Here is a 24,260-nt window from a genome sequence, read left to right on the forward strand (position 1 = left end):
GCAGGCTGGGTATTTCGTTCCATGTCTGCCTCCAGCAGTTATGGAGGCTGTAATTATATGTCAATCAGACATCAAGGAATGAGCAAATCACATGCATTTTAGTCATGCAAGTCCTTGGAGGATCCGCATCGCTTTAAGAGTGATAACTTGGTTGACACATCAAGACAGGAAATCACCTAATCCCGTACCAAATGACGCAGATTGTGAATCTGTTAAAATCTACTGCTTGGCATTCAACCACCTGTCTTCCATCCTGGTTCTAAACTGAAACGATAGTCAGAGGCCATGAACGGTGCGCTATAGTACTTGATAGTTATATACAGCTTTACATTTTCAAAGCATTCTATGTAGTTCACCATTATTAATTTATTAAACTAGTGGAAACAAAGATCGTGGGAAGGCACCACTACTTTTTAAAAAATGAAAATATGCTTAGGGCTCATGAAAATGAGAAACTAACAGGACTGGTTTGAGCCTGGCACAGCGTGAGTAGTACTGAGCTAGCTTCCCCAAACACCACCCCGCAGAATGCACCACTCATCTGGTCTGATTTGGACCAAAATATACAAAAGTGACTACTGATCTCCATTTTGAGACAGCATAGAGGGACTTGATTTTCAGAAAGGGCTAAGCACCCACCATCTGGAAATCACAACCCTTTAAAACGAATCAAGTTGGGATCTTAAAAATTGAGCTCCACCCCAATCACTAGCCACTTCTGAAAATCTTGGCCTGGCAGCACCCCTGCTATTTTAATCCTGGACTTCCAGTTTGCAGAAACCACTATTTTTGAAAAGATATGCTTAACGGTGTGGCAGATTTAGCGATGTGCATGAAAGATCATGTATTTGGTACATATTGTAATAGCAAGCAACTTCATCTCGCATATGATTAATTTGAACTCTGGTCTCTGGAGTTGAAAAGTGAGTCTACTTTAAACTGCACCACCTAGCCCATCAGATCTGGAGACCAACATGTTTTGAAATAGTTTTTCACAACATAGTTTGAGATGGAATGTTTCTGGCAGTCAGGAGATGAGAAGTAACCTTACAGCATCCTGTCTGAGCACTAGCAATTCATTTCTCTTTGCCCCTCATTAGTCTTCTCAAAACTTGACCAAAACACACACTCACTGGTCTTGAGGTCACTGATATGCTACTTGCTAGATGCTCAGAAGACTCAAGATACAACTTGGTCATCTTCTGCTTTCATTTTGGTCAGGACACCCATCCCAACATGGGAACAAGAGATAGGACAAATAATACTGTAGGTGAAGGAATTTCCCATCTCTTCCCCCAGCACCTGCTATTGCTTCTGCTGCTATTGAATAAACAATAAAAGTGGTTGGTGCTGCTCCACCACCAACCACTTCTCCAGGTTCGCCTGCTCCATGCTCTTTGTATTCGTCCCAGTCTCTATATGCATCCTGCCACTACACTTGAACTGGTGCAACGACTGAGCTGCAACAGGCAGGAAAGTCTGGACAGAATCTTTGTAAATAAAAACCAAAGCTAGGTACAAAGGCAAAAAGAGTAATAAATAAAAGCTTCCCCAGCCTAAAGATCTTTGAGCCCAGGAAAAAAGCTCTGCTTTTCCTCAGGCACTGTCGTCTTTCTGTCTCTGCAGCAGCCTTTCCTCTCCTGCCCTGCCCTGAATACCTGTGCAGAAGGGAAGGGGAAGGGAAACTGGAGTTAACCCCTTTTGTACAGGAGAGCAAGTCAGGCCTCTGCATTCTGCCACGGGAGGCTTTTCAATTTTGAATAACTCCTAGCTGGAGCAGAAGATCTACTTATACTCCAAAATTGAAATAATGTGACTATGTTGCATATCTTCCCATTGAAGTACCTGCTGACAAGGTTACCTACCTAGAATAGGTTCTGAACAGCCACATGGGCTGATGAAATATGAAACAAAACTGGCGTTTCTGATTTAGATGACTGTGGACTCTGTTCTATGACAGCTATTGAAGATAATCAGCATAGCTGAGCTTTCCTAATAAGCGTCACAACACGCTCTCCAAATTCAAATATAATGTATATCCCTCTCCTTCCCAACATAAACATGGAGAGTATAGTGCATAATGGTGAGGATTAGACATTCAGCAATATACAGTCAAATCCTGTTTGCTTATCAAGACAAAACAGTCCTGCAGAACTGGCTCATATATCCCCCTTTAAAAAAAAATTGCTTTCATTTAAGATGTCTGCAATAATAGGGTGCTACAATGCAGTGTTTTCTAGCTGGTAACTAAAACAACTAAGTATCTTCCAATTGCTCCTACACTCAGGGATACAAAAAGGAAAAAATGATTTGAGCATTATTTTTGTAAATGAAACAGGCAGTCAAACATGATTGCGTTATTGTCTTGCCAGGACACACACAAAAGAAATGAGAAGGCTTCATCTTATTTGCCATTATGCTGAAGTCTTGGTAGTCCAAATGTTTACAGTTTGACAGCTATTCAGGATCAACATACTATAGATTCTGAAGTCAGTTTCGACTAGCAGACAAGCTCTGATGCTATTTATTACTTTAAAACTCAAAGCTCACAAAAACCATTTGCCTTAGTTCCAGCCCCATATCCCCCTATTGCAGTAGTATTTCACTGCATGGTACATCACTGATGACTAGTCAAAAGGCTTCTATGATGTATGGCCCTGAGATAGCAGATTTAGTCTCGCCGCCTCCCCAAACCATACTTAAATGCACAGCACTTTCCAATTCCCCGATTGCTGTCTGCACACGCCACTAGTCCTTTAAGAAAAATCCTTATGGGAAGAATGAGAAGTGGAGGCAGTCAAACTCTGTTGTTTGCTAATTGAAGAATCATTAAACTTAACCACCATTAACAAGATGTTGGAGGTACTATTAATAAGCAGCAGACCTACATTTTGCAGTTCAGAAAATGTTTTTTCTTCCCCCCACCTCTTCTTGCAATGTACAGTGATTTTCCAGATCCCTGCTCCTTCTCCTACAAAATAATAAGGGATGCTGCAGAAAATAATATTGCTTTTTGGACTTAAAAGTGAACATGCGGTCATCACTGAAGGTAAAGAGAAAGAAAAGACATCAAGGTGTGAAGGATTAAACAAAGAGTACAAACCATACAAGTTCAAAGCCTACAAGGAAACAGATATGGTTTCTTGGGGGAACTGGCAAGCATCCAAATAAAATAACATTTTATCATTATGGAAGGAAAAGCCTAGACTTGTCTCAGCTGCCTTTGATTAACCTATTAGTGTATTTGGGCTATCTTCAGAACCCTGCTGCCTTGATACTCTGCCCATGTGAAGGTTTAGACATCATCATTGCACTTGCAGATGGTTGTCCAAGTCCATCTACAAGGTATTGGGGGTCAGAGTCATCCCTGTGTTGCTACAGATGCATGGATTGTGAAGAAGTGCCTCGTGACTTCCCTGTCCAGGGACTGCCGGCCCTGAGAACCAGTTTGGCGGCTGCTTTAATTGCACCTTTGTTGCAGTGGCCCTCTGGGCCATAGCAGATCCACCCAGCTGCCTCCTCCCACTCCACAATTACCTCTCCCAAGGCAGGATGGTTCAGAGGAGGAACCTGCCCTTTGGGCTTCCATCACCAGTGCGGGACTGAGTGGCCTCTACCGTCCCCATGACTGCAGAAACAAGCCACCTTTCTCTTCCCCTGCCCTGGGCTAGAGAGCAAACCCATACAGTTTTCATTTTATAAAGAGGGGCTGTACTACTACTACTAAACTACTCATCGGAGTGTTGTCATTAATGTGGGTAAAATGCTTTGGAGATAAGTGTTAAGCAGCCATGGCATTAATACTGAGAACACACCAAGGGATGACCAGGCCATATTTATTTACTGGGTAGGATGCCAGTTATTCATTGTTTAGGAGTAAAGGATTGACAGACTAATTCTCACTGGCCAGAGAAGAAGGGAAGATGCTAGTAGGAAAGCTGTAAGAATGTGCACACACACACACTCTGTCCTATGCTATCTGATTTTTTCCCCAATATCTTTTGGGATGGTTGTACTAGAGTTAACCGCTTCTATTTTATTTCTGTTTTCCTATTGTAAATTGATACTTGTGCAGCTCTATGATAACAGATGAATTTTATAGCCTATGAGAAGCACCTGCTATATCACTGGTATGTTTTGACCTGTTCCCTATCTGGAAATGTCCTAAGAACTACCCTCACTTCACAGAACATTGAAGTGAGGTATCTGTGACCTCCTTTCTTGTTGATTTTAGAGCACATCTGCACAGCAGTGGGCAGGTGATTGCCTAGACATACATTTGTTAGCGCTGCTCAAGCTAGCATGCTGAAGTTAGCAACATAGCCATGGCACTGGGTTGGACTCACTGCCCAAACACAATCTGACTTGACCTCCTGGCTACGTACTGGGGTGGCTAGCCCAAGATCTTTTCAATGCTGCCATGACCACATTGTTGTGTTTAGATGCTAGCTCAAGGAGAGTTAGCCCATGTAGGTCAATCACTTCTCCCAGGTGCTGCATAGATAAACCCTTAGACCAACAAGATTAGAGCTTTGTGCCCATCTAGAGGTGACCAGGAAAAGTCTTTAGGTACAGATTAGGCAGATAGAGATAAAACCCTATAGAACAACAGATGGGGGCGAAGGGTTTGAAATTCTGACCCCACTGAAGTGACAGAATTGGATGTCACACTCATTTATATTGTAGCACAGCCCAGAGGCTGGGGTTGGGATCAGATCTCCTTTATACGGTACAAACACAGTCCATGATTCTGGAACTTTCTCTGCTTGAGCCAACTCCTGTATCCCCACAAAAAAGCCATTAACATTACAGAATCAAGGACTTAGAAATTCTCATGTTACCTATTTAGCGGAATACAGGTGATGAGGAAAAACAGTTTGGCTTGACATCAACTTCTGCTTTAAGTGCCAGGCACACTTTTTCCCCTAAAAGGTACATGCTTGCATATACTTAAAGAAAAAGCCCCCCCAAAATCACAACCCTACCAAAACAAAATACTCCACTCCACACACAAACCTTTTGTGATGGATATTAGTCACATCATTTAATGCACTACTGGAAGGTACTCATATACTATGGTGAAAGGTGATATAAGAACCTATATAGAATAGAATAGAATAGAATAGAATAGAATAGAAGTATTCTGAAGTAGTTTGTGTTTTGAGGAGAAAACAGGGAGGATAAGTCCTTGGTCTGGAAATTGCAAATCTCTTCAGATTTCTGGACCAGTTGCCTTAGGGAAATGATATAGGAACATGTCAGAGCTGACAAAAAAACCCCAACCCCCAAACTGAAGTAAGAAATGGTCAAGTTCAATTTGGTTTGATGTAAAAAAGAGGTTCCATTTGTTTTTTTATTTTAACCAAGTATGCATGCCCATCAATGCTCAAGTGTGACTAATGACCAAAGAGGAAGACAACTGAACTTAAAATAGAACATGCACATTATTCACAGCATTCTGAAAATGTTTGAGAACTTGGTCCCTGCAGCCCCTAGAGAAAATGGGCAAAACATGACTTAGGTATTATAAACCAGACTGCTATTTCAGTTCCATGCTTGTAAATCCAGAGTGACTCCATTGTCTTAAGTAGAGCAGTCTGTCTGGACTTATACAGATGTTAGATTCTGGCTCTATTTATGTTTTTGGCAGCATTGTTTGTGAATTTAGGTATAGACTTAAAAAAACCCTCCAATCTATTCAAAATATAACAAAATACCTCCTAAAGTTCTGATAGGCTCCACATATGTATAGGGAGACATGGAGTTCACAGCAGGACCAGGGCCTAAGCCTAGGGAAATGCTTTAAAATAATAAAATGGAAGTATACCTAAAACCAGTTATTGTAATAGTAAAAAAAGTAACTTTGGTATAGAAAGAATATTAAACTTGGGAAGATTATTCCTGTTTACTGGGAGACATATTTTCCCTAGGACACATTGTAAAATGGGCTAGTGATTCCAGAAAAAATGAGATGGAAACACTATCGAACATAAACCAGATCAGCTAGAATGCATTATTTAGTTTAATAACTAAAAGCGTATGTCTCTCTTGAAATATTGCAGTATGTTTACTCTTGTTGTTTGCCCGCTGAAGTTTTAAAAACCCAGCAACTAAAAGAATCATCCTGAGTCCAGCTATTTGATAATGGTCCCAGTGAAAGATCTTTAGGGAACTCCCACATTAAGAAGCAAGACTAATGAAGCTTCTCTGAGAAACATTGCAAATGAGAAGCAAATTGTTTCTAAAAAGTTCTTTTCCTTCTTCTGTTCAGCATAGTGCTTCTAACCCCTTTTCTTTGATCTTGATCTTTGATCTTCTTTGATCATTGCCAGTCCCGTCCACTATGGTTTATGATGAGTATGTCTAATGCAATACAATGCTTCACATCTACTTCTTCCCCACAAAGGTAATGTCAGACAAAGGAGACACTCACTTAAAAAAAAAAGAAAGAGGCACAAATAAGTGTAATAGATGGGAGCAGTGGGCTTTGATCAGTTGCTTTTGTCTTGTCATTCAAAGATGAAATAAAAGCCATCCATACTAATATAGTGGATTCCCAGAGCCTAACAACATTTACATCAGTATATCAAGGCCAAAAAAAAAAATAAGAAACACCTCTCCCCTTTTTAATATGCAGCTGCATCTCAGGGGATGACTTCCAGAAGAATCACAGAAAAGCCATTGATCCAATTAAGTTAATCATTCCTACAGGGGAAAAGGAGACAAGGGGAGCGGGGAATTTAATTTTATTGGAAGAAGGGGGGTTGTTCATCATTTGTGGGTTTTTTAATAGAAGCATTGTTAAAAACAAACTGCACAGCTGTGCCTTCAATGGCTCCTGTGCCATGGTTCTCTATTCACCTGGGGCCACACTTTATGAACACATTGCACTTGCACTCAGTGAGAAGACAGGCTGTATGAGCAGGCAGGGCCAGATGGCACAATTCCATGTGAAGGGAGTGCCTTTTACTAGTGATGTTAAACATCCTCAGGGACGGAAGGTGTTAGCGCAAACAGCCATAATGATACTATGTTCCCAGGAGCCTGAGTAAGTTTTATTAGACTCTAAAATGATACATTTTAATTGTGAAACTCCTATCGACCCCCTGCCATTCTAAATGCCTTCAATAAAACAGTAGTTAGCATGGCAATTAAAATCCTGTGAAAGCATTTAAAATTCGAGTCACACAAAAGTAAGAGAGCTGTGATCTAGTGGTCTGAGTGCACACCCCCCAACTTCTAAGCTGAGCTTTGACACTGCCTCACTGTGTGCCCTTGGGCTAGTCCCTACACTTTTTGTCTCAGGGGGAGGAGAATGTCATAGCTGTCTGGCTCCTTAAGGGTAGTCAGGGGAATGGCGGGGGGATGCTAGTCCATCACCTAAGTTGGTCTTGGATGATTTCTTTAAAGGGCTGAAGAGAGCTTAGCAAAAGGAGAGCTGGATGAGGGGACTCAGAAAAAGGAGAGCTGGACTAGGGAGGAAGGGTGTCTTCTGTGGCTAAACCAAAAAGTGAGGCAGCTGGAAAGAAAAAAAAGCCTGGAGGCAGGCCCTAGAGAATGCCAAACCGCAGCCAGAAAGAAGGAGGAAGGTATAGCCAATCACACTCCAGGCTAGGTTGGCCTGGAAGCTCCAGGCAGGAGAGAGCCTGGGAAGCTACAAGAAGGAACGTTTGCTTTTTCAAGGAATAAAGAGACTGAACTGAACCCATCTCTGGGAAGCAGGGCTGGGGGCTCCTTGTTCAAATGTTACCTAGGGCTTCGGAACCCAAAGAAGTGCTAACTTAATTTTTTCTCTCCAGGCAGTGTCAGGAATAAATCGATGGGGACACAGCCCCTCAGTATGATATATGATTGATACAAAGAGTGCTTTTACCTCCCAAAACTACTTATTAAATCTCAAGCACACAAACATCTGTGTTATAAGCAATAGGTCCAGAACATTCCAAGACAATTACCAAAGGCTGAAATGGTTTTGAGTAAGCGACTGCAGGTCATTGAAGGCCACTCGCCTTCTTGCTGGGACGTCTGGGGTGTCAGCTCCTTGCTCAAAGAAAAGCTTCCTTGAACTGCTCCAAAGTATATCTTTTTGCCTAATCTTTTGTAGCTAACTTAAAGAAGACACATAACTCATAGTGGGTCACCACAGCAGTCCCTGATGGGTCACCAATTCTCCTAATTTCAGCAAACTACTTGTTATCTCTTATCATTAAATTTCATAGTTATTATAACTATGCTTTAAATATCAGAGGTACCTAAAACCAAGGTCAGCTGTCCAAACATTCTTTCCATTTCCATTAATGCCCTCATATCCTCCCATTCTCATTAGAGAAACTGCAAACTTGCAGCTGTTTGGTCTTGCCATCTCAGGGTCCTAAAAATTAATCCTAGCTATGTAATGTTTGGTTTTCAGCTACCAGTGGCTGAACACACAAGATGGCTGATTGCAGTGCTGTCAAATTCTGGGGTTATACAAGGAGAGAGACACTGAATTGGGGTTGGGGCCTGAAAGGCCAATGTGTGTATGGACTAAATAAAGTGAATCCCCCTTCAGAAGGGAAATGGTTTTAAATTATATGGAGTGGGCTGAAACTTTTTAGGAACCCTGAGAGACAGGGAAACAGAGGCCACAAGGGGGTGCACTGAGACAGCAGTCTTCCACAGAGGATAACAATGCTCACCTACCTCACAAGATGGAGGATTAGTTAATGTTGGAAAGCAGTTGAGAGATGAATAATGAAGTCATTCTGCTGTGCTAATCTTTCTTATAAATAAAACTAGGCCCCCCATTCTGCCCTAGTAACTTCAGTGCAAGTAGGATATGGATCACTGTCTTGATTAATGGCTCTGTCACAATTGCTTATGGACTGAAGCAGACCAGTGTCTTTGAGTGCAATGATCCAGAAACCTGGATAAAAGCCATTTAGAACAGAGGCAGTCAGCTATGTATAAGGAACGGGGGATCCATGGCTTTTCTGCAAGGAGAAATTCACCCTTATATATAAAGAATTCTGAGAGAACTCCATGAGTTTCTCTCCCCTATCTAGGTTATTCCCACACAGAGAAGCATGGACTCCAAGTTTGGTGAAAGCAGCAAATTTCATGACTGGATTCCAGCAAGGAATATGATAGCTCTTTGACCACAAATGCTCATCTTAGATATGTTCATGAAATAAAGGGCTCAAGTGTGCAAGGTACTGAGCATCTTGGTCAAAGGCCTGCACACACTTGAATTCAGGACACTTACAGGTTTGGGACCATCAGAATAAAATTTTAACTCATCAGAAACACAAGAAATATAGGCTATACATATACAAAAATAAGTAGTACATGATAATGGAATAGAATGACTATTTGGTTCTATTATATTCCACAAAATATGCTACAAAAAGCATTTGAAAGTCCTTTAAAAAAAAAAAACAAAAAAACCAGGAAACACCACTCCAGCATCTCACTACAGGAACAATGTTGTAAACACTTCAGTATAGCAAAAGGAACTGCAAAGAGAGAACAAGGAATTTCACAGACAAAAGCCTGAAAATGCACTATGGCTCCTGATACTCAGTCATGTGTATAGCCATAAAATGCAGCAGCACCATGAATTAAACAGTCAGGAATATGAACATGAGAACAAAATAAAAAGGGCAGGAGTGTGCTGCAGAAATGTGTAGGCTGTATATGGAGTTATCACAAATGCATTCAGGAAATAAAAAAATAAAGCTAGATGACATTTTGACTATGCGGTCTTCAGAAAGGGCTCTGAATTAAAAAAAGGAAGAAGGGATTGAGTGAGGCAGAAAGTACAATCATTTCAAGAGGCACAGAAACAGACATGGTTATAAGAACAGGTTAGACAGACATCTGTCAGGGATGGTCCAAGTATACCTAATCCTAATCCAGTCTCAGTGCAGCGGGAAGGACTAGACTAGATGACTACTCCAGCCCTAAATTTCTATAAGATAGTAAAACTACAGTAAGTACATACTGAATGCATGGATTGGGCCAGCAGGTTTCAGTCTGTTTTTGTCCTATAACCTAACCTTTTTCTCCTGTGTTCCCATATCCCAGATTTATTTGTGCCACTTTAAACAAGGCAAAAGTCAGGATTTAAAATTTTAAAACACCACATCGCCTCCATTTAGTTTTTTCATCTGCTTCCAGAACTCTTGCCTCCTTTTCCACCTCCAGTCCTATATTTTAATTGCATTTAAAAAAACAAAACAAAAAACAACCCCCCCTCATTTTTAAAATATAATCTTCAAATATAATCTTTGGGATCTAGTTTATCTTACCATATGATGCCAGCTTTGATGATTGACATAGGGACAGCACTACAGACAGGTGACAGGGTAACTGAGGCAGAGACAGCAAGATGAAGAGTTCTGTTTCTCTTCCACTCTACTGTTCTCCAGTAGCTGGAGAAAATGTAGAATTGCCTATTCACTTATTCCCCCCAACACACCACTCCATCTACAGACCCCACCACAATACTGTGTTATACCCTCACACTCTGTCAGTAACCAACCCTCTGCCCTAAACAAACACCATCACTCACCCAAATAAATTTCCAGATAATCCTCCTAATGTGCTCCCAATATGCAACTCCACTTAATGAACAAGTCACAGGATTTTGCACTAGCTTCAAGGTATCCTGGTGTAATCCTATGTAGCAATCTAATCTCAAGATAACAAGCATGGTGTATATTTCAGTTGCCTGAAGGCAGGAATGTGAAACACCCTAGGCATGCACGGGTATCTAATGAATGTGTACCTTGTTGTAGTTTACTGCTGTATTTAAAACATTTGAAGACATATTTCACATTTTATGGGTTTCTTAGCCTATATTTTCAGATTGCTGCACTGGACAAAACTGTTGGAGGTGGCTGTTTATTTTAAAACAGCACCTCAACAGAATCTCCTCAATGGCCTCTCTTCTCAAGAATTGAGTAGAGCTCAAAGAAACTCAAAGTTTCTTGCAAAAGTGAGTTGAGTTTGATTAGCTTTCAATGACTGGCCCACTGCAGGGTTCCAATGGAAACCCATCGGGCAGGCAGCTGATTTCTTGGCAGCTTGCCTGGCAGGTCGTTGTGGAACCCTGCTATGCAGACTGCTCCAGGGCTGGGGACCCTCGGCTTCCAAAGTCTGTGGCTCCAGGCCAGTTCTGCCATGCTAGGGCTTCCAGACTCTCTGTTATGGAGCTGGGCTTATGGAAGCCTGAGTCTAGACTCCTGGTTCCATAGCAGGGAGCCTGGAAATCCTGGGGGCTCACTGCCATTGAGCTGGGAACCTGGAGATCGTAGGATGAGCTTCCAGGCTCTGCAGCTCTAGGATAGCCCTGCCACACAGACTGACATAGTACTAGGGAACACAGGGATTTCAGACTCTTGGCAACCCAGGGATCCAACTGGCACAGGAATTTGGAAGCCCTGAGTTTTCTGGCTTGGAGGCAGTCTACATGATGGGAATGCCTCAGAGCTGCAATCCTTGGAAGACATGGCTTGTACTCAGAACTGTTGGTCCCAAGGAGCAAATCTCATTTTGAAACAGTGTTTCCAAAACAAAAAATGTTTTCAGGATTTCCAGTCTGTGAGAAATTCAAACCATTTGTTTTCATTCTGCTTCAGAACAAAACAAAATTTTCAAAATGCCAAAATGTCTCATGAACAGGAAATCCTGAGTTTTGGCCAGCTCTAGAATTGAGTTGAATTGATATGCATGTGACAAGTGGTCATATAGATATGTTCACACTCCATGTCACTTACATATGTATATCCAGTAGTTCTGTATGTCATTCCGATGATGACTTCTTCCTTTTAAGGCAGATATACGTTCTACTAAATCAGTTCAATCAGTCTGACTGATGAAAGCTGTAGTAGTTCTAAAAAAAGAGTGCTGGAAAATATGAGGCTTCAAGTCTCTATGATAGATGCATTCTAACAGATTTATCATTGAAAATATGTTGCCACTCCAGCTAAGGAAAGTAAAAGACTTAAGAATTCCTTTGGGTTGTTTTTTTTTTTTGTTTTTTTTTAAATTTGCACACCTAAAATAATTTCAAGATACAGTTTTTTCTCCCTGCCCTAAGAAAGGTAATGAAGATCAACTATTTAATAGACATTTTCCAGTGTATGCATGGAGCATGCCATTAAAAAGCAGAGTGTTTTTTGTGACATGGGTCCACTGCAATGAACAAAGTTACTGTTTTTAAGGACACCTTGAAGAATGCCTCAGAAAATAATCCTGATTGCCTAGTGAAAGCCTGTTCTCTGCTTGTTGTTGAATGGAAAAATTCATGGACACATGCTAAAGTCTGGCACTTTTGACCCCATTTCTTCTACACTCTACTTTTAAAAGGCTACATGGGCCTGAATTACCTGAGCTGAATTTCAAGTAGAAGAAACTACTTGTTCCAATAGTTTTGGCACAGCCTGCCTCCGCCCCCATCCCACTCCACCAGTTCATCACCTGTCTATGTCAGACTAAGCATGGAATAAATCATTCTTTAGTCTCATTAAGTTACCTTTAGGAATATTGCTACTTTTAAACTCAAAGGGGTGAGGGTTTGTTTTACTAGTTATTCAGCTCAGCACTGAAGCCTAAAGACAGCACTGGAGCCTATAAGAGGAAAATTGTTAGCCAAACACTGGTCTGGGAACAGGTTGGCTTATGCTGTCAACAATAAATCCTGATAGTTCTACATACTGAGAAGTTATAAAAAGAGTTGTTAAAGGTGCATCTTCAGGCAATTTGTGCTATTCCCTTTTGATTCTAGTTGCATCGCTCCCATTGATCTATTCATCCATATCAGACGTGAACCTGGTGCTGCTGAGTAATCAACTCTCTTGAACTTCCTTTCCCCAGCAGCCTGAAAAGGGTAAGAGATTTCATTCAGATGAAGACTCCCTTCCATTTTACATGTACACCACAAACTAATTAAATGCTCATCAGCATGCTCTGTGTTTTGGTGAGTGACACCAGACTGTGTAGCTTCTCTAAGGCAAAATTAAGAGAACAAAAAACATTTACTGGAGTGTTGAAGGTCATCACTGTCTAATAAAGGATTTCTGACTATGTGAAATTGGAAAAGAAATGATATATTCTGAAGCTATTTTCATCCCATTAACTCAAGTCACAAAGAATAAAAGCAAGTGTAGTTTGAAAGATTAGTTTAGAAATCTGATGTGCAATGAAGGAGCATGATTGATATTTTCCCCCTTAGCTCTTTTAAGTTGGGTTCTGTCTCATTCTCAATAGGAATCTAAATCTACAATTATTATTTTAAATGCAGGCTGTACGTCTTTAGGATTATTGTGATTTAATCATGAAATTCATTATTTATCCCAGTATCTTTCTCTAAAGCAACTCCATTCTCAGATAGGTAAAATCAGTAGAAATTATTTCTTGTTTTTATTTAGAGATAAAATAATAAGCCCCCTGACTATTTATGTTTTTCTCTTTTTATAAAGAATCTAGTGCTGGTGAACGTGCTGGGCTAGCAGTACTGGAGATTATCCACAGCACAGATACAGCTGGAGCAGCAAGCAGTACCTCAGACAATAGAATTCATCCTTGACCCAGCAAAGCCACTTCAAGTGATGAGAAGTTACCTCACGCTTGTGTAGATACTGGAGAGGAAAGTTTGAAGCCAATGTAGTGCTGCATTCTCTACTTGAGCTTGGTAATGGAAGTGAGTCAGTAATACTTTGTAGTCAACTGTGTCAAAATCTGCAGAGAGGTATGTTAATCATCATTTGTATTACAGTAGTGTCTAGCAGTTCCTGCTGGGACCATGAAGTCCTGTAAAGATTTTGGGTAGGCCTACATTAGAAATGCTACACAGGCAAGTGTAGACACTGACTACAGTGGCAGAAGGGAATATTTCATTGTTTTAGTAAATCCCTGTCTCAGAGACGGTAGCTAGGTCTCAGATCTAGGGCAGCTTAACTACGTCTTTCAGGAGTGTGAATTTGTCTCACCTCCTAAGCAATGTAGTTAGGTCAACCTCAGTTTTAGGTGTAGACAGACCTTAGAGACAGTCCCTGTCAAAGTATGTACAACCTCTGAATAGATACACAAAGGATGATCCCTAATAGACAATGAATGGTGGTTAGTCCACAGCCTATTGTAGGAGCTTGTTTCATGGCATAGATATTTTTAACACCATTTGTCCTAGTATTTAATTTATATTTTCCCTGCAGCTGCTTAAGTCCATTACTCCTTGTTCCACCCTCAATGACAAGGAAAATAATTAGTCTTTGACCTCCTTAAGATGACTACTTACAAATATGTCAATGGGTAACCAATGGGTAACATTTCTGAGTCCTCTAGATTGAAAGATGTCGAGCTCTAGGAATTTTTCCTTAGAGGCCTTACTACCCAGATTTTTTTTTATCATTGTTGTTGCTTTCCTCTGAATCCTTCTAATTTGTCTTTATGTTATTGTGGCCAAAAAAAAAAAAAGCTGTATTTTAGCTGAGGATTAAGCTATTGCCAAGTGGATAATTACTTTGCTTATTTTATGCATTAAATTTCTTATAGCTGTAGTCCAATGCAATGTGCACATGTAGGTGTGAATGGGAGGGAACAGTGTGCTGTTTGCTCCCATTCAATCTATGAGATGAGAGCAGGTTGGAACATTTTCAGCAATTTCTGGGGGGGAGGGTCAAAATATGCCGTTTTGTTGAAGTCAGAATGTTTCATGGAGATTTATCAATTTTGATGACATTTTCAAGGGGCAGGTTTTGAAGTCTAGGGTGGACTCTCTGGTCAATTCCAAGAAAAGAGGGAGAAATCTGTATTGAAAGCCTGATCATCTTGGTCTGAAAACAAAAGCTTTGACACAATTGTGTTGTGATAAAACGTTCAGAAGGGTTCGGGTTTGTTCCAACGCAGGAAAAAACAGAAGTTTCAGAATTTCAAAAAATGTAAAATGGAATGGTCATTCTCTGCTCATATCTACTCTCCATTATTTTCACTGGGGCTTTGCTGGAAGTGGCCCTGAATTGCTTTCCTTTCATAACCATCTCAAGAAACCAGGACTGGGCCTCTTAGGAGCTTGTCTGAGTCCAGCTAACTTATTTCACATAAGCTCTCAAGCAGCCATCATAAGGCCATAACTTTGGCTAAGTATCAACCTAGACTGAATTCAAGACAGAGGCCTAGAAGTTAAAGCAACAGATCACATTATGAATCATGTGAGCCATCAGAATCCCTATTTTTCTCCTTTAAAATAAATCACAGCTGAGCCTCTTGTGATGCCTGGTTGAACTTGGTGTCTCTCACTAATACATATGGTAAACCTCTACTCAAAGTCCAAATACATCAGAATGTGATAACCCCTTGCTTCTGTAATATGGGTTGGGACTGACATTTCTGTATAGTTGGCTTTTTCTGCAGTTGTTTGACATTTTTTCTGCATTTGAGCACTTTTTTAGGATTACAAAAATAAAAACATTTCTTACAATGACACAAAACTGCTCTATCTGGGGCCAAAATTCAGGCCATATGTGTTTCTGTAGCAGAGGTGGATGTAATAGAGCAGTGGCAGCATTAAAGGGAGCACACAGGATGACTCAGATGCAACTCCTTTGAAAAGCCCTCTTGCCCATCCACATTAGTTTTGCCCCTCACAGAAATAATCTGCGTGAAACATGAAGCAATCTTCAGTATATGCACTAAGGCACAGCAGCCTCTGGCCTAAATGTCCCTTTCTGGCTCTACCCAAATATGATTTGGGAAGTGTGAACTCCCTATGTTTTGGTGCAGTTGTCAGCAGGATGCCATTGCTTGGCTGTCTCTTTCCCCAAGTATGCAGAAGCAGAGAGAGTAGCCTGATTTTGTCCCTTAATGATTTCATCTGATTGCTAAATGGAGAATCCTTTATTCTCTTGGTCAGGTCTGTGGATCTTCCTCCAATTTTTGTGACCGGACCATTCATAACTCTGACTAAAGGCAGGAACTAAGCATGTTTTCCTCATACACTGCCAATGCACTTCACTCGGACCTGCAGTATTCCTGAATTTCAGACTCTTTTGAGCAAAGACTGCCAAAACTATTAAATTAGGTTGTGATTTTATGTTGAAGACAAGTCTCCACTAGGGATTGAAATGAGACCTTCCCAAATTCATTTCAGTTGTATCTTCAAATAAAATTGAAGCTAGTTCACCAGAGATGACTTGCTAATGTATTTAAAAATTGCATCAACTAGTCAATAGGTGTCTGATTTGGAAACAGGTGTTTGCTCTATAAACCTCGGATTTTCACCTCCACCAGGTAAGGTGGATGAGGCAACAGACCTGAAGCAGAACACACACAGTAGTATATTGAAATAAATCCCTCTATAAATAGCAGATGTTTCATGCAAAATTAAAGATTCATATTCTCTCCTGTTATGATTCTCTCAATCATATGATTCTGGCCAATCTGTGCCACTCAGGCAGTGCAGGATGGTGGAATCTGTCCCCACCAGGCCTGCTAATGATTTTCCTTGTGTAGGGATTCTCCCAGCTGTCATAAAGCCTCTACGCCAATTGCCTCCACCCTGACAAAGGAGGCAAGAGGGGTGTTTTGGTGGCAGGCAGAATGCACCTGTCCTACACCAATTCAAAACTGTTATATGATCCTCTAGGGATCTTAGCCAGTTGGCACAACTGAGTAGCCCATAAGCACTGGGCCAGGATTAGTGTAGCTTTATCATGACAATCAGGGAAGTGCAACTTACTCCCTGATGGTGTCCTACCAGCTCCTGTGCTAAAAGCATGTTTTAGTGCACAATCATGGAGTTCATAGAATCAGAGTTGGAAGGGACCTCAGGAGGTCATCTAGTCCAACCCCCTGCTCAAAGCAGGGCTAACTTCAGCTAAATAGTTGACCTTTCCATGGGACATAGATAACTTCAGGCCACTTTTACTCACCTCTCTTCAGGGGTAGAGTCAGCTCCTGGTACAAGTTAAGAGGCCAGGCTATAATCCTATGACTTTAATGAACATTTTTAAGACACAGGGAGACTGAAAGATCAGTCATTTTTAAGGAAGTTTTTCTGCCAGTTGCAATCAGTTGTCAGACAATAGCTGAGACAGTCAATTTGTAGATGTGATTAGACATAAGCAGTGCACACTGACTACAGAAAAGTCATATTTTCTGTCTGTCAAATGTTTCATGGAGCTAGTTACATGACCAATGATTAGTTATTATGCAATGGATTTTTATGTGATTAATTTCATCTAATAATTTTATTTCTGAGGCTATTTTTGGAATCACCCCCCATTAGTCCCCAAAACTCATTAAAATATTAAGAGAGTCCAAATAAAAATTGCAGGTAGGGATTTTGCACTGTATTAAAAACCACCTCCAGTTGCATTTAGCGATACTGAATGGCTGCATTAGCAACGTAGACGGAAGGTTCCTGGCTCAGCTGCAAAGGGCTGTAACATTAAAGATGTAATCAAATCAGGCCCACAGTGTCTTGGTTCACTCAGCTGTGAAGGATTAAATATGTCTCTGGGGAAACATTTATGTCATAAAGTGTACAATGTTGGAGAGATGCAGGTGACATTTGGCTGGAGATTGTGAGAATTATGTCTCTAAACTGTTGACTGCCCCAGAAAAGAAAAAAAAAAGTATTTTGTACCAAGTGACCCCAAAGAGACAGGAGAGAGTCTGGCATGCCACAGCCAGTGAAGTTTTATGTTTGTCATTTATACAGAATGTCTTGTAGAGACACCACAGATCCATCTATCCCCATTATTGAGTTGCTGTTATCCTTACACACACACCACCATCTCAAGTCCTTCATAGTTTAATAAGTGTTTTTAAAAACTGCATTCTGTTAGATTTAACTGAGACATTACAATCTTACATCCTGATCCTGCAAGGTACTGATTGAACATCCTTTACTCCTATGGTCACCTCTCAAGAGGCTCTCCGTGTACAACAGTATCATTGCCTCTGTAACTTTCTATCACCATAGTGTGGTAAGTTATTTGAAATCTTCAGCATTTTCGTTTTGAAGTTAGATTAGACTGAACACATTTTTCTCAGCTACCTCATCATCTCTACAGGGGAAAATGGAGAGGAAGGAAACAAGAAAAAAAATTTAGGGAATTTGTAAATTGTCATTTGTTTAGCGCTCTTTTATGTGAACATACTAGTAAGTCAGCAAATGGTCTCTCTCTCAGTCTTACAATGATGAATTTTTCAAAATGTATGAGTCACATAGTTTCTTCTCTGTATCTTTAAAGAACAAATGTGAGAATTTAATACTCATGAAAGATGTTGGACTGACAGCTCTGGAGCACTCCTCTAGAGACACAGAACATACACAGCCTGAATAGTAAAAGCGCAAGCTTTCTTACTTTGCTCTGCCATCCATAATGCAGAGGGATCATTTCCCAAGGTGGAAGAGTAATTCGGTGTCCCTTAGGCTGCTCATGATCTTGACTAAATGTTTGTCAGAGAAGGATGATTTGTCAAGGAGGTTTCTGAGGCCCAGGATGGAATTTTTGGGTGAGAGACCTCCCCCCCCCCCACTCGACTAGCGACTCATCCAGGGGTTAGGGCACTCACTTAGCACACAAGAGCCCCAGGTTCACGTCCCTGCTCTAAATCAGGCAAAGCCATGATTAGAATCTGGGTCTGCCACACAGTCAGAGTTTAAGGCCAGATGGGACCACCAAGTCAGCTAGACTGTATATCACAAGCCACCAACACCCCACACTGAATCCAACAACTGAAATTATACCAGAGTGAGTGCCATAATCACTAGGTTTTTGCCTATTATAGGGTGGGAAGTCATAGTTTCATTCTGCATCAGAAAAGAAAACAAATGTCAAACTTATCCCCCTCCCCACCCCCCCCCCAAAAAAAAAACAAAACAAAAAAAAACCAAACAACAAAAACCCAAAAACGGAATTCTTGTTTTCCAATCATCCCTAGTCTTCATGACCATCTAGTTCTTGTAATCATTGCTGAGACTCAAGAAGGGTACCAGTCAGTACCATGGGAGGTTTTCAGATGTGCACATTTATTTACCGGGCATTAGACAGAAGCCACTTATCTCATTTGACGTGAGCTTTCAAGCTGTCAAGACATAGTAATAACTGAGAGCCACCTAAGGTTCAATTCCTCCACTCCTAACTCAGATTCAGCAGTGATGGGAGCAATATCAGTAGACAGATATGAGTTTTGCCTAAATAGAACTAATCAATTGTCTTCACTTGGAGCTTTGCAAGTGTTTTGAGTGCAAGATGGGCTCCTGAGGCAGAAAACTATGAATCAGCTTGGAGTCAACCACTGTCCTTTTCATCTGTAGTTAAGTATTTCTTACTTTGTTTCATCACAAGAAAATGTAGTTGAATACACATTAGTGAGAATGATGTTAGTTTTAATCCAACAAGGAAACCATCCGTCCTTCATCCAGGTGAATAGAAGACCCTCAGATGTGGAAGAAAGTGCCTCCAGGAACTCTGAGATGCAGGTGCTACAATTTATTTATTTGTGAATTGGAAGCTGATCATTTGCTGTGAAAAGCTGGTAGGTTGAGGTATTTTCTGCACCAGTGAAGGAAACACAAGGCAACTGGATAGAGTTCCTGCAGATTGCTAGTCCTGCTTCTAACATCCGCCCAAAGACTAGGAAACGTGATAAAAAAGCATCTAGCTTTCACTCTCCCCAAATAGAGAAGACAGATAGTGACACCTTATTTCCTCTCCTCCTTAAGTGGCCCCTGAATTGCTGGATCTGTTCGTTCAGTGGACTCTACTCTGTCTGAGCATGACAGTGATCATCATTAGGGCCCTACCAAATTCACGGCCATGAAAAACACATCACGGATTGTGAAACCTGATCTCCCACATGAAATCTGACGCCTCCCCTGCACAGGGCTCAAGCTGCTAGTATTGGCCAGGGATGGGGAGAGGCTGTCCCAGGGTGGCTCAGACCCACCTCTGGGAACCTTCCCCAGGTCCAGCTGTCACCTTCCTGGTGCAGGGAGGCTGCAGCTCCCATTGTCACCTCCCCAGCATGGACAAGAGGTTGCCAGGAAAACTGGACATATTATAATCCACCACACCACCCATGACCTGTGACACTCACTTCTGTGCTGCAGCTGGCAGTGGTGCTAGTTTTAGAGCTTGGTGCTTGCTCCTCTTTGGTTGCCCAGCTCTGAAGGCAGTGCCCCTGCCAGCAGCAGGGCAGAAGTAAGGGTGGCAATCCCACAACCCACCTACAATAGCCTTGCTACCACTCCCCACACCATGACAGCCTTTTGGGTCGGGACCTCCACGGTTACACCACTGTGAAGTTTCAGATGTAAACATCTGAAACGATGAAACTGACTATTTAAAAAATCCTATGACCGTGAAACTGACCAAAATGGGCTGTGAATTTGGTAGGGCCCTAATCAGCATCGACACCCTCCACCACATAGCCCAGCAGCACGTTGTCATGGACACTAGTTACCAGAACCTGTAGGTAAAGGCAGGAATCCCATTCTCCACAAACGCACAGGCTATTGATTCACTGATCACACGTTTTAGAGGGGTCAGTTAGCAACTGTTCACTTATTACTGAGCAGCTCTTGCAGACTCAGAAGAGTCTACAATATTCTTTTTATTGACCACAGTATGGAGGGGAAAAAAATGAGTTCTAACAGTGTTTTTGCCTATTTTGCATGGGTGCAGTTTTTCATGGATTGGCACATGCATAATGATTTGTTTATGGGTATGTTTTACTAGCTATTAAACTCAGTTGACAACGTATAAACATTATTGCCTTCCGCCCATCTACCCTTAGACAACACACTTGGAAAAAAAAACTCCTTTGGGTACTGGAGAGGCAGAATGCAAGACATTAATGAGGAAAGGAAGGACAGTGTAGTCTAATGAACAACGCTGTGGTTTCTAATTTTCAAGAGCAAAAGTAGTTAAGCAAAGTAAAGGGCAAGGAACCCGAGCCAACATGAAGAGTATAAAGCTTTTCACAGGGTCAAAAGCATTCATTCCTGTTATTTTGTTAGTAGATTAATATTGCCTTTAACCTAACCAATTCTGTGTGCTATTTGCTTCCCTGATAGGCTCATTAGCACAGAATTGATTCTCTGCGTTGGCCTCTGTTATTCAGTCACTCGGCTGAGTTATCTCAGAAGAACAGGTAATCATTGTGGCTGAAAGGGTCAGGCTTATCTGCTTTGAATATTTAAGCAGATCCCTTGCAAGTACTGTCTATGAGAACATGCAACCATATTACAGGTTGTGTGACAAGACACCAGATTATCCTGGCAGGTCATCAGAATGACTCTCCTTCAGACAGTATTTAATAGCAGATCTTTTGTACTTGTAGCCTTAAAAAGAACTGACAATGCATGAAAGGCTTTGGGGTTTTGTTTTTGTTTCAACTAAGAGTAAAAGTTTTATTGGAGTACAAAAAGGTGCCTGCTTCCACCTCTTTATACATCGTTATCTAGATGCTGCCAAGTGGCCACCAAGAAGGTATGTGTGAGAGACAATGAGAACACGGTATCTCAGACACAAGGCCACAAAGTATCTCTTTAAAATGAAGATTCAAAAGGAAGCAAAGTTTCCTGGTTGAGTGCAGAAGCTTGTTAAGAACAGCAATAAATACATTTACGATTATAACAAAATAGGCAGGACATGATCATTTGCCCAAGTGTAATTTCAATTTAACATTAATACATAGATTATGCCCTGATTTGTTTCTTACAGTACACAGCTATTTGGGAAAAGACCTACATAGGTGCTCAGGTCAACATTTGGGACTGTGTGGTTAACATTTGGGACTCTGACTGATCTTGGGAGGTCCGTACCTGAGAATAATGGTAATCTATATGTTAGAATAAACTGAGTTGCTTAAGAAAGTCTATAATGCAAGCAGGGAATACAACAATACTAGGTAAATCATATAGGCTTTTGCAATAAGCTTAATGAAGACCTGGTTAAGTATACTGGTTAGCATGAGTCCTAGCACTGCCTGGCATGTACCAAAAATTAGCATAAATATTTGACCTTGGTTTATAAGGTTTGTAGGACTTTTTGCAATATGTATCATGTGATAAACAACCACATGAGAACTGTGATCTTAAAATAATGCATTTCTAAGGTCTTTTTGATACATATAACAATGGAGAAACCATATTTATGTATTGAAACTATCGGGAAATGGAGTGATGCAAATAACTTATGCTGGCAGCCTAATTATGGCTACCTGGAATACCACACCTGGGCAGGGGGCTGAGACCTAATTCAAATATGGTACAGGATAAGAGGGGGACCCAAAGGAAAAGAGTTCTAAAAGACAGTCAGACCAACCCTTAGTTGGGACATCTGGGGTGACGGAATGGTGGAAGCCTTATTACTGTCAAGCCCACTTATGGTGCTCTCCCCTTATTATTCTCTTCATGTTTATTTTTAATTGTCTCTGTAAGATTGTGAGTATGTCACCCTTGTTCGTGTTTTGTTATATGTATCTGTTTTTATATAATCATGCTTACGATTTATTTGGATTTCAAGTCTCACTCAATAATCTCACACAGCTGCCAGAGTAAAGAGTCTGTTATTAGCAACTTGAGCAATTTGCACCCTAAACTTATCAAAGGTGACAGTCAACCACAGAGAATGAGTCCACCAAAAGCCTCTGCCGCGACTCTGTCTGTTTGCAGTGTTCTCCTGCTCTCCATTAGTCGCAACCCCAGGAGTGTAAGTGGTAGGAGAGCCACCCTTTGCTGATTAGTTGCTTTGTTTCCCTGTTCTGGTATAAGAAACAAAGAAAAAGCCTATCAGGCTGCATCACAATGCTGCACAGGGAAGCAATGAGAATTCTGGGTCTCAGTAAATCTAGTTCTGAAACACTGATGATGTGTACTTAGACTTAGTACTTATTCCTTTTCAACAGAATTCCTTTTCCCCTTTTTGATTTCTCTCTGAATCAGCATGCACCTCTGGAAGACTGCCTGGTGCATAAATTCTTATGATCTATTTTTTTCAGCTCTGTTCCCCTCATACAATTTTAATTTTTCTTTAAAAATATGGTCAAACCACATCATATCTTTCTACATATTAAAATAATCCAGCTCATACAAAACCATTCTTCCAATACTCTCCTTTAAGCAATTCTTATCACTTGACCATTCGCAATAATTACCACATAAAATATAACAATTGGCAATAACCAGCATCTATAAAATGCCTGGCTGTTTTAATTCCTTTTACTAATTAACATTTAACTTCTTAGTTAAAAAAAAAGATATTATATTCTCTCACCAAAAACAATCCAATTTAATGAAGTCTAGATAATTTTTGCTGCAAAGTATTTGGTTTTCATGTCTGACAAAATGAAGTTTTCTATTTTCTGCCAACAGATCTTCTCTAGAGAACTCAAATAAAACATCTATGCCACAAAGAAACTTCTTTTCCCCCTTTCTCATCTTTTTGGCTCAGGCCCTGAATCTGCAATTGAATCCATACCAACAGACTCTTGTGCATAGGAGGAGTGCCAATTGGCTTTCACGGGCTGCCTGCCTTTCAAAGAGCTACCCAGATGGATCCAACTGAAAGATCAAGGCTTTAGGAGCAATCTATAAAGTTCAAAGGATCCACTCAGGAGCCATCTGTAAAGAGTGAAACCTTTTCAATGGGTTAATCTGCATTTCCTTTAAAAAAAAAAATGGATTTGAAAAATAAAAACGTAGTAAATTACTGTCCACAATAAAGACTAATTGGTTTTGGCATTCAAAGATTTTTTTTTTTTTTTTTTTTAAACACACTCTGGTTTAAACACTTTTTTTTCTCGGCAAATAGATTAGGTTACAGCTACATTCCCCATCACATTGCCGTTAACTTGGAGCACAAGTAGTGTAACGTGTGAGGGCAGAATCTCAACTGGCATATATCAGCATAGCTTAGCTGACTTTAGTAGAGTTATGCTGGTTTATACCAACTGAGAATCTGGCCCATGGAATAGAACACTAATCATCAATAGGGCAGCACATGAGGGTAGAATGCTGGCATTTTTGTTTGTTAGAAAAAAAGAGCATTGTCTCCCTAGGAAAAAATACCTATATAAAAAGAATTATGAGGGCTTTTATAAAAAGACATGAAAACAGGTAGGTCAAATTACAGGCTCCTAAACCTTCCCTGAGTCTGCCTCAGTTTGCACTGAAATAAGACTTATCATTTACACTCTCTCCAGGTGGACTATAAAAGTCAGATAGCAGAATCATATCACAACTACTGAAGTGCACTCAGCTCTGG

General features: G+C 40.7%; 1 protein-coding gene across 1 annotated transcript in view; it reads right to left on the minus strand.

The window, feature by feature from the left end:
* The window catches only part of ATP10B (ATPase phospholipid transporting 10B (putative)), a 389,768-nt gene that overhangs the window by 257,204 nt on the left and 108,304 nt on the right, over positions 1-24,260 (minus strand). The gene's annotated exons all lie outside the window — the stretch shown is intronic.

This window comes from Emydura macquarii, unplaced genomic scaffold, assembly GCF_026122565.2.
Source record: "Emydura macquarii macquarii isolate MOO-44397 ecotype Brisbane River unplaced genomic scaffold, CSIRO-AGI_Emac_v2 contig_2768, whole genome shotgun sequence".
Lineage (NCBI taxonomy): Eukaryota > Metazoa > Chordata > Testudines > Chelidae > Emydura > Emydura macquarii.